Here is a 12,040-nt window from a genome sequence, read left to right as displayed (position 1 = left end):
GCAGTGGGACGCCAGCACGTAGTTACAGGGGCCCGGGAGCTGATAGAGCTCCCCGTCAAACATGCGGTAGTGATGCCTGCCCCAGGTGCTGCACACTCCCCGGGGATGAGCTGAGACACACAGAGAGAGAGAGCATCACCTGAGCTGGAGATACTGTAGAGACACTCAGTCCAGCTCCTCTGTAACTGCACACTAACACTCCCTCATCAGAGCTGTAGATACTGTAGACACTCAGTCCAGTTCCTCTGTAACTTCACACTAACACTCCCTCATCAGAGCTGTAGATACTGTAGACACTCAGTCCAGTTCCTCTGTAACTTCACACTAACACTCCCTCATCAGAGCTGTAGATACTGTAGAGACACTCAGTCCAGCTCCTCTGTAACTTCACACTAACACTCCCTCATCAGAGCTGTAGATACTGTAGACACTCAGTCCAGCTCCTCTGTAACTTCACACTAACACTCCCTCATCAGAGCTGTAGATACTGTAGAGACACTCAGTCCAGCTCCTCTGTAACTTCACACTAACAGTCCCTCATCAGAGCTGGAGATACTGTAGAGACACTCAGTCCAGCTCCTCTGTAACTTCACACTAACAGTCCCTCATCAGAGCTGGAGATACTGTAGAGACACTCAGTCCAGCTCCTCTGTAACTTCACACTAACAGTCCCTCATCAGAGCTGGAGATACTGTAGAGACACTCAGTCCAGCTCCTCTGTAACTTCACACTAACACTCCCTCATCAGAGCTGTAGATACTCAGTCCAGCTCATCTAGTATTTCGGTTCAGAGACTCTTACTTACCCACAACACCAGGAAGCACTTGTATGGTGGGGACAAGAGGAATGTTGTTTCTTATCAGAATCGGATTGATTTTTGGTGGTTCTTTAAAAAAATAAAAAACAAGAGTTAGTGTGATTTTCCTATCAGGTTAAGACAGCAGGAACTGTAAAGAGTTCTTGTACATGAAATCTCTGCTTAGAGAGAAATGACAAGAGGCCAGCTGGCCTGTATTGTACTGAGCACTCGTTCGTATCTGATCAGTCCTGCCTTGTCTGGCTGTGAGCTCCCAGCTGTCCTGTATGGCTGTTGATGAGGTGCAGCAGGATAAGGACAGCCATGTTCACCTCAAGGACAGGACAGCTTCGCCCCAGACAGCCCTGAGCCAGCGCCAGCGGGCAGCGAGACCTCAGAGAGGAGCAGAGCACGATCTCACCTTCCACTGCAGCTGCGAGAGCCACACTCGCCATCCACACCACCGCCCAGACCGTCATCTTCCTCGGGGTCGCTCTGCAGACTGGTGCCGTGAAGGTGCTGCTCTTCCCTTTATAGCCCCAGGCTCCGGGTTCGTGGCCCCTGAGGGTGGACAGGAGGGGCAGGCTGACAAACAGGCAAACAGAATTACAGCCGATCAGCAAACAGATTTTCCAGAGCCGGACTCACGCACTGTTAGCACAGGAGGGCTGGGATTTACTGGAGCTTCTGTATGTTCTTCGGCTCTCACTGTGACATCAACAAGAGAAGAGTCGGCCCCTGCGTGACTGGGGGTCCTCTGCTGATGTTCTGGGGTCACCCTATGATCCGGAGAGAGTTGGACTCCGAGTGAGAAGGGGACGACTGTGGACACTGAATGAGCTGAGACAGAAATGTGGCTTAATGATCCGATTCTAGAGTCGGAGAAGAGCTGGTTGAAGCTACAATGAAGTTTACTGCAGTGTTCTGTACATACTCTTCATCACCTGTGATAGACATACTCTTCATCACCTGTGATAGACATACTCTTCACCGCCAGTGATGGGCGTGCTCTTCATTGTCTTTGACAGACATGCTCTTCATCCCCATGATATAAATACTCTTCCTCTCCTGTGATGGGCGTACTCTTCCTCCTCCATGACGTGCAGTGACCACTAGCAGACCCCCTCTCAGGGATCTCCATGTCAGCGCTGGATCTCTGCTCTGAACAGACAGTCGTCCCTCACAGGGAGCTGAGATTCCCCTCCTGTCCTCTCAGCTCAGAGAACGTGTGAATTTCAGTAACGCTGATCACTCATGCTGTATTTTCTACCTACAATCTCAAATTCAGGAGTTTTCTGTTCATTTTAAGTGGGCAAAATGCAATCTGCACTATATTTCTAATCCAAACACAGTTTGAGCAGTGCTTGTGCGTACAGACATGTGAATGAACAATTCGCTCTTAATTCCCCAGGCTCTGGAGCAGGACTGGACACGCAGCACAGACAGGCACTGAAATCTGATCGAACTCCTTCACTAATTACAGTAACTCGTTACTGTCGCTGTGATGTCCGCGTGAGGAGGGGCTCGAGGGCGGACAGGCGGTCCCCCGCTGACCGCTGGCCTGGTCAGTGTGTGGCCGAGCTGCCCTGTGGGGCTGTATTCTGCCTTGTGTGCTCAGGATCGCAGCAGTGCTGCAGCTCTGCTCCAGGCCACTCCCTGGCCTTGCTAATCCCCTGCCCTGGCCCAGCCCAGGACCAGGATGTGGTAAACCGCTTCTTCTGCCCTCACAGTGGGGCTCCTGACCAGACCGCAGCGCTCTGACCCTCAGAGGACACTGCTCGCAGCCCGTCAGATGGGCGAAGTGGTGAGGACTGTGTGTCTGAGATCCTGGACCCTCCAGAGCCCAGTAAAACCACAGGCCCAGCCCTCCACTCACACAGCCGGGCCCTTGAGGGCCACTTCAGCACTGCTAGATAGGAATACAGGGGCCACGTGTAACGTCCTTAATGTGCGCCCTAAAACATGGACGTTAGGTGGGAGTTATTTCCCAAATGAAATAGGCTTAGTGGGGTCCGGGAGGATGTTAATATTCCCCTGAGGCTCGTGTGCGACACATTTCTCCACAAGAATCACAGTGTTTGAACAGTAAGAGAGACCAGGACCTGACAACACAATTTCACAAGTCCATTCACGTGTTCCAGTAGAAACAGAGCGCTGTACTGACCGGTTACATTGAGCACGGAAATCTAATTTAACTTTGATCTGAAACATTTTAGAAACACTCAGAATTGGAAAATTAAGAATAGTGTGTGTTTTGAGCCATGGACAACATTTTTTAACATTCCGTTCATTTCATTACATTTAACTTAAAAACCACCATCGCACACAAACTCAGTTGAGACAGAAGTTCCTTCTTTTTCAACCAGAACCTGATAAGGTGGGTCCCAGACTTCTTAACACACAGCTCTGACATTCCCTACACGTCCCCTGGGTCACCACAGGGCTGTGTTTCCCCTCCTGCTCTACATTCTGTACACTAATAAGCATCAGAGCAAACACACAGATGTCTCGTATAAGTCTGTTGAAGACACAGCCCTGATCAGCTTATTAAAATGCCCAGAAAACCATGGGCCCAAATCTAAATGATTTGAATCAATGTTCTGTTTGAAGTTAAATGTCTTGAAAAGAAATAAACATTTTAGGAATGATACATTGTCAACAATTATTTGTTTAGTAGAAAACCCAGCTAATTCAAGATAAACAGAACTAATTTCACTCTTTTCTATAAGTTATGTATTGAAAGTGTCTTAACATTCTGTCTCTCTTGCTGGTTTGGCGACATCAGTATTGTTAATTATAATCAGTTGGGTAAATCAGTGCAAATCAGTCGGTCAGTATTAAAGTCATGAGAACATCAGAAAGGAAGGCTCCTTTCTCTCTTTCTAATAATTGAGTAGCGATAATATGTTTGTGCTCATACTTGAGCTGTTTTCTCCAATTGAACATTTTACTTTTCATCCAATGAGTCCTCATTATTCAAACAGGGAGTCTCTACCAGTCCTGTTCCTGGACCCTTGTAGTGCCTGTGGTGGGGAAAGGAGGCAGGAGATGTTCAGGTTGGGGTTACAGTCTTGCTGCAGTGTCTGTGCTCATGGGACTGGGAGATGCACCAGACTATCAGGTAAAGCTGATGGGTGTCACGCCCGACATCCCTCTCTAGAGTGCGCTCCACAACTCCCATTATTGTCCTTGTGGTTAAGCTCCCCAGGTGTGCCCTCTTGTCTGTATTATTTAAAGACCAGCTCCTCCAGTCCTCGGGGCTCATCATTAGGGTCAGGATGTCGCGAGGCCTGCCTGGCACCAGGAAACCCTACGTCTGTCTCCTGGGGGCACAGGTGTCCCCGACACCTCCCGCTCCCTGAGCCCGGGGTCTGGAGGGTCTCGCCCCGTCACCCCTGGACCTCGTGTTTTGTCTGTTCGTGTGTTCTCCCCTCCCGGGGATTTTAACCTTGTCTTGTCCCAAGATGGATCACTCGTCGCTGGACCCCCGGACTGGGCCCTGACCTGCCTTTGACCTGTTTGGATTTGGATGCTATTCCTTGTCTCCCCCGCTCACTGTCTCACGGACCGTCACTATTATTTTGTGCACTATTAAACCTCTGTGTGTTACCTTTCACCATGCCTCCTGTCTCTTCCAGCTCTTACCACATCGCACAGAGTCTCCTACAAGACCTGACACGGATCCCAGTCCGTCAGCCCGTTCGGTGCAAACTGCAGGGATGCTGAAGTCTACACCTGTACCCGGCAGGCTCAGCACGACTCCCGTGGTCGCCCTGGTACAGATGCGCTTCTTAAGCCACGAGGTCTCACGGCCCTCGTGGACGTGTGTCCCGTGTCCCGCTGGCTCCCTCCAGCTGAGCTGATGGGTGAGCTGACTGCTTACATCACTGCTGGCTGCTCACCGGCTCACCATTCCTGCCCATCGATCAGATCCAGCGAAGGGCTGGTCAGTGATATTGATTTCCTCCGGACTGTCTTTGTGAATGACGGGTGACATGCTTATCAAGTTCTCATTCAGACTGAAGTACAATACTTTGAGAGTTTCTGCGCAAGCAACAGTGGGTGTATTGTGATGAAAGCAGAGGAGAAGTCAACAAATAAAATCCTTACAAAGGTCCCTGGTTGGTCCAGGTGTTGATAGACCAGATTTAATGTGTGTTTTGCATCGTCTACTCCCCTCCTGTCCCTGTGTGCAAACTGCAGGGGGTCGATGAGGGCTTGTATGCTCTTTGTGATGTGGTGCTTCACTATTCTCTCAAGAGCTTTCACTGGGAGAGATGTGAGGGCAACCAGCCTGTAGCTGTTAAGGCCACTAGGCTGGGCAGTTTTAGGAACAGGAATAATGATGGATTTCTGCCACAGAGAGGGAATGATCTGTAAGCTTAAGGACATCTGGAAGAGAAAACTAAACATATCGCAAAGCTGATCTGCACAAGATTGTGGGACCCTACCCCACACACATTATCTGGACGTGCACTTTTCCTAATATAAGGTTTCCTAAAAGGTCTACGTACCTCTGCTGTGGCAATTTAAAAACAGCCTCTCCAGATCCAGGGTGAATAGCACTATGAGCTGAGCTGGTTGTAGATTTCAACTCAACGGCGGTATAAAACACATTCAGATCATTGGCCAGCTGTTGCCCATCCACACCATTTAACAGGGTACAGTGCTGCCACTACGTTTCTGAGGGATATTGGCCATGATTTTAATGCTCTGCCATGCCATCCTGGTGTCACCTGTTGTCATGGTGTTCTCTATTTTCACCCTATACTGTTCCTTAGCTTTCCTGATCTCCCTTTTCACCTCTCTCTGCACTTCCTTCCTGAGCTGGGCGTCCCCTTGAGAAAAAGCCTGTTTCTCTTTTAGGAGGACATGATGCAGGCTTTGTGTTACCCAGGGTTTGTTATTGGGAAAAGCCTTTCACGAGGAATGACAACACCCAGGATGAAAGCGTCATGGAGCGAAACTGTGGCTTAACCCGCTTGGCTGAAGGCTCCTGGCCAGAGGACAAGGTTCTTCTGGGGGGTCCTGGTCTCCCAGCGGGACCCCAAACCACCAATGCAGAATTCTGAAGCGTGGAGGAGGGGAGAGGAACACGTGGTGTGAACTGTGGGTCATCACAGAGCTCGAATAACAGCTGGGGGAGTGTTTGTTTAGGGTCACTGCTTGTAAAGAAGGAAGGCCTCCGAAGACCTGGGCGAGCTGCTTATTAAAACACATCCGCATTGAGCAGCAAGGAGGCAGCCTTGAGCTGGAAGAGACGTCCTCAGTAGCTCCGGATTCGCGAGAACTTGGTAAACGGGAAAGGAAGTCACTGGCGTTATTAAATTGACTAAAAATGGCGGTGTTATCTGATTGGATAAGGGCCCGAGTTTCCAATCGTACCCCCAAAAGCAGCAGTGGAAATTGGAGACTCGTCTGCTGTATTGGTACTGTGAATAGACTGAGGGACAGAGGTAACCGGCAGCGTCTCGGCCTCCTGTAACCATTGGATTTGATAAGAGTCTCCTGGGCAGACAGGGTGAGTGTGTAACGCTGAGGCGTATACACCTGCTGACGTGTGACCTCCTGGTATCCGAGGCAGAGTTAAGTATAAGGGACTAACGGCTCGGATTCTTACGGACTCTGGAACAGGACTGAAAGCGCTGTTGACCGCTCAGTGACTCCATGTGGGCACCGTGGAGAGGAAAACAAAACCTCCGGTTGGGAGAAGACAAACCTCTGGGGGTCCCGGCCCAATGGATGCCCCTCCTCCAGGCAGCGAATGGTTTGAGTGTGGCTCGGCCCTGTAGTGCTGCAGCTGAGAAGACGCTGGACTGACCCAGAAGCCGGTGTGGCCTGGAAAGCGGAGCGAGAGCAGGACTGGAGCGGAGGAGCTGGCATCAGCAGCAGCGCAGAACGAGAGGAATGAACCCGGGGCCGAATGGGACCCCGGGGATAGAGACACCAATGAGTCGGGGACACCAGTAGGACCTTCCTGTACGGATATCAAGCTTTGGGAGCAGCAGAAGACGAGAGGGATAGACCTGAGGCCGAACTGGACACCGGGGACCAAGACGCAACGAGACGAGGACACGAGACATACAGAAGATATTACTAATAGTATTAATAATGGATGACTTTGGACAAGCTGTATACTCAAAGTATAATTTCTTTAGCACATTTGTACAAGCACTTTGAATCTGTCCAAGCCATACTTTGTCAGGCATTTTGTTTTACTTCAACGGGCATAAAAACTTCCTTGCTTTTAACAGGGTGTTTCATAATTTCTAACTACGAAAATGATTTAAAATGCGACACCTATCATGAAAAGAAAAAAATACACACCAGTATTCCATTTCTCCCTAAACATTGTAAGCTTCGAAGTCTTTAACTAACATGATACCGGAGTCAACAAGCATACTTTTAGAATTTGATTAAAAGGGAATATAATATGGAATCGCGTATCTCTAGAATTTAATAACGGTATGATTATATCCGTGTACTGCGGCAGGACTGTGTAGGGCTGTTTCGCCTGCCTGCTTATGCGAGCTGTCTTGTAGCCTACTGGTCTAGGTGCGTGACTACCAACTGGCAGGTTGTGTGTTTGAATCCAGCTGGTGCTGGACTTTTCATTTTTATTTATTTATTTTTTAATCGCGTAACATAAACATATTACCGTATGCAAACTGTACTGTATACAATATGTATATGTATATTTAATGTCTTAACTGTGCCCGTTTAAGTATTGAATATTCATATCTAATTTTACCACTGAAGGGAAATCTTAACATAAACATACAGTATATGGCTGGTCTCGGTACTTTAAAGAAAAAAATACACACCAGTATTCCATTTCTCCCTAAACATTGTAAGCTTCGAATGAAACCACTAAATAAAGACATAAATATAGAAATCTTAAGATTTGTTTTATTTAATGTTGGTAGCAGGATGAACTGTCAGAGTGTATATTTTGTCGCAAAGTTGCTACAAGATGTTAACAGTGAAAAAGGTATTTAGAAATGAGTTATTTCAAGATGAAAAAGAAAACATACACGAAACATGGTTTCATTACGACCAGAATCGGTCTTGAGATATTTTTAGCTTGATTTACAGTATTTGAGAGGTATGTCTTAACACCGATACTACAGTGCTTAAGTACTGCTCACGTATATGTTTCTAGGTTTATATTATGCATTTCATACGGTCAAATTACTTTTGAGCAACTAATAAGAAGCGCGAAACGGTATGCATTTTAGTTTCGTTTTGTGCTGGAACCCATGGATTGATTAGAGATATCAAGTACATACAAGTCATTTTTTAAATGTTGTAGTTCGTCTTGAAAAAATGTTACGAGTACATCATCTATCAACAATTACACAGGTTCTGTTTCCATATTGCGGATTTTGGTTAGGTACAGTATTATCAAATCCAGTGGCGCTGTGTGTTACTTTACTGAGTCCCAATCTGTGATTGAAACCTGTAAAACCGGTTTAATTCGTCACAGCCAGCACTCTTCAGGTGTGAGGGTCTTCTGCTCAGAATGAAACGCTAAAATGTTTGTGTATATTCTAATGGTAGTGGGGGCAGGGTGTGTGGGAACAGGTTTGTTCTTCACACCTGAAACATTTTCTCTGAAAGGATTTTCTTCGCAGTTTAACCGATCTTGTTACAGCATGTTACAGTTTACTATTATTAACCATATTAATTTTAAGTGCTTAATGTAAAATCTTGTAAAAATATATTTTCATTGTTCAAATATACATTAATATACATTAAGTCTGACTATCATATAATAAGTTAAATACAAAACTAAAGAAAAAATAGGGTTAAATATAATTCAAAATATTTTGCTAACAATGTTAACTGTTTATGAATAATAAAATGTATTAACTAAGGAGTAGGATGGCACAGTTGTTAGTATGTTTTTTGTTTTGTTTCTTTTTCATAAATACAACAGTAGTACCTGATGTCTCAGTGGCTTTCAAAATTAAATTATGCATGCAAACCTGTGAACTAGAAAGATAACTAAGATTTTAATACTAATTAAATGACCGCGGGCACTTTCCACCCCCTCTACATTCTCAGAGTAGAACAGACTAACCTTCTAATGAAAGACGGTCCACCCCCCACGGACAGGAAAAGTGCCCACAGGCACTTAAACTTAATATGGTCAGTAACGGTAAACAGTAACATGGTAAGAAGGAGCACGTACAAACGTTTTCGAAATAACCACATGTAAGACTCTGATGCTTAAAATGTTTAGGGAGAAAGTGGAATACTGGTGTGTATTTTTTCTTTAAACTACCGATACCAGCCATATACAGTCTGTAACGTAGGGATTTCTATATGTCTTTATTTAGTGTTTACATTAGTGACAAAGGCTAAACGTTTAGCTTCAGCAACGTGTACATATCTCCCCTTTTTATAAAACGACTTGGTTGAAAACTGTTCCAGAGCCACTGTTGTTTCATCAGTGAAAAGTACATCATGAAATGCCTCTCCCTGTTCAATCCACTGGAAAAAAGAAAAGGAGCATAAAGCTTCTGATGGTCATAAACGATATTCATTTAGGAGCAGCATCAGAGGTATGTTTTTAACTGCACTGCATTGGAGAGAATACCATAGTGTGTTTTTTTTTTTACTCCCTGGCGGAAACTGGCTTCCAGAAGAATCAGTATGGCTCAGAGCTTAAATAAAACTTCACAGACATTAACGAAGAGCATAACGCGTGTACTGTATGCACTGCAAGTACAACCCAACTCTCTGCAGGAGTGCTGGCTGTGACGAATTGAACCGGTTTCACGGGTATTTTCAAAGTAGGAGGCGAGATTTCCAGCGAAAGACACCCCCTCAAGAACCCAGTAAATACAGTACTTACTAGTTAAAGGCTAGGCTCCCGACTACGGCGAAAGGAACCCTTCTTTCATTAGAAGACAATGAACATATTTTAGCCCTGAATGAATTAATAGCAAACATGGTTTACATAAAAGACATTTTTCCGAGAAAGTTTAGCCTTTGTCACTAATGAAACCACTAAATAAAGACATAAATATAAAAATCTTAAGATTTTTAAAATACATGACTTTGCTCAAATTTATTTGAAAATAAAAACAATTACAACCGCCAGGGGAGAGAGAGAACAGGGGAGGGATGTTGGTTTTGCATAAGGGGCGGGGCTATGGAAATTAGGTATGTTTGGGAATGTGGAGTTACATGTTCAGGCTGTTTGTGAATTATCGTTGTTGAGTATGGAGTGTTGAGGTATTGATTTTGTGTAATGCTTTATGTTGAAAATTGAGATGGATTTTGTTTATGATAAACAGGATAAACTGGGATGGGAGGAAGGTTTGGTTTTGCATAAGGGGCGGGATTATGATAATTAGAGGACTTTGCGAGTGTAAAATGGTTTGATTATTTGATTTTGTATTGTGGTTGTTATCTATGTTTTTGGTTGGTATTATGTTTATATGGTTGTTTTTGTTGGTTGGTTGTTATTATGGTTATTAATAATACGATCTATAGTTGAAATCTGAGCCTAAATAAAAAGAAAAAGCAAGTGATTAGGTTTATGAGCAATCTAATTACTTATTCGTTTAAAAAGCTATATAAAATAAAGTTTATTATTAATTTGCTGGACAGAGCGGTGAACATTATTATGCATAAGACAAAGATAACGATCCTGATCAGTTTAGAAATCTGTGTACGCTGTAAGGTTTTTACTTCTTAAACTTTTAAAATACACGTTTTGAATAGAAAGAAATCCTCTTCCTGGTATAGCAAACCAGCACGTCTTTTTTCTCCAATCAGAGGGGTGTCAGATGGTGTCAGCCAATCACCATTCTGCACCATTGGGTAGCAACGGGTGACTGTTCTCAGGCGGAACATGTAAACAGCTTAATGTTCGTGTTAAATAATTTTTTTTAATTAAAATTCATTTTATACAGCAATCGCATATTTGGGTACCGTTTCATAAAACTTTCATGCTTAAAATGTTTAGGGAGAAATGGAAGACTGGTGTGTATTTTTTCTTTAAACTACCAAGACCAGCCATACACAGTACAGTTTACATACATACAGTAATGTTTATGTTCCTAAATTAATATCGTTTATGACCTTCAGATGCGTTATGCTCCTCTTCTTTTTATGCTCAGCTACTAAAATTTCCCTTTAGTGGTAAAATCCATATAAATATTCAAAACTAAGCAGATTAAAATGTGCACAATAAAGACATTAAATGATTAAATCTTTGCACTACCAACCAATGCACCACGAGTGCCCCTGTCGGTCATTTTGGCCAGCCAATCACTTGCCCTGTGGTACCCTCCGGTGCCCCGCGGTGGCTTGTGGGTAGGTTACCGTACCGCGGGTTTTTACCGCGCATTTTGAATGGCTGCATCTGTAAGGGCTGAATTGGACAGAAACACGAATGTGACAGGGGCGCAAGACACAGGACAACTGCTGACTGGGTCAGAGGTAGGACGCCGGACAGACCCGGGGCCGAGGAGACGGCCGCAGTAGCCGTGGAGACAGGAACCCGGGGACACGAGAGGCAGTTAAACACACAGGAGAAAAGTGAGATTAAAAGGACATGGAGGAAGAACAGAGGGGGCTTGAGATTCGGAGGGGTGAGTTTAGATATGATGAGACGCAGAATTTAGAATGAAGAAACGCAGGGAGACTGCAGATTGGACGGTCGTGGTATTTCAGGGTTCAGAGGCTCCGTCCTGCTATGAGCTGGGCAGCAGCGTGCCGAAGAGCCAGGTTATTTATTACTCTCCGAAGTTCAGAGCTCTATTTATTTCTTGCTTCACGGTGAAACAGGTTTGTGGAGAGCTGGGGAAATGCACCTGTGTTGCGCTTTTCTCTTCCCTGCTCGTGGTCCAGGCTTAGAGAATGAATGCGACTCACGTTAGCAGTGCGGGTGGCGAATGGGAAATCAGCAGCATCTTTTTTAAACCAGAGCCCGGGTCTGTGGACGCGAGGGCGGGGTCAGCAGGTCGGCTGCACTCAGGGTTCGCGCCGGACTGGAGTGTGGCGGTGCTGATGACGTCATCAGGAGACGCGGACGTTTACCGGGAGCGCTGGATACGTTAAGTATATCTTTGATAAGAGAATGTGTTATATTCCTAAATATAAGTCCTGAACGAAAGCTGTTTAAACGTGGTCTAGTGACGTTGTGCCACTGTCCGGGTGATAACGGGAGGACAGGTGTGAAATGGGAGGGTTGCGAATGTGTTGGCGAATGCGCGTTTGCCGAGAGCA

The sequence above is a fragment of the Lepisosteus platostomus genome, chromosome 18, assembly GCF_059453375.1.
Source record: "Lepisosteus platostomus isolate fLepPlt1 chromosome 18, fLepPlt1.hap1, whole genome shotgun sequence".
In the NCBI taxonomy this organism is placed as follows: Eukaryota; Metazoa; Chordata; class Actinopteri; order Semionotiformes; family Lepisosteidae; genus Lepisosteus; species Lepisosteus platostomus.
This window is presented reverse-complemented; position numbering follows the sequence as displayed.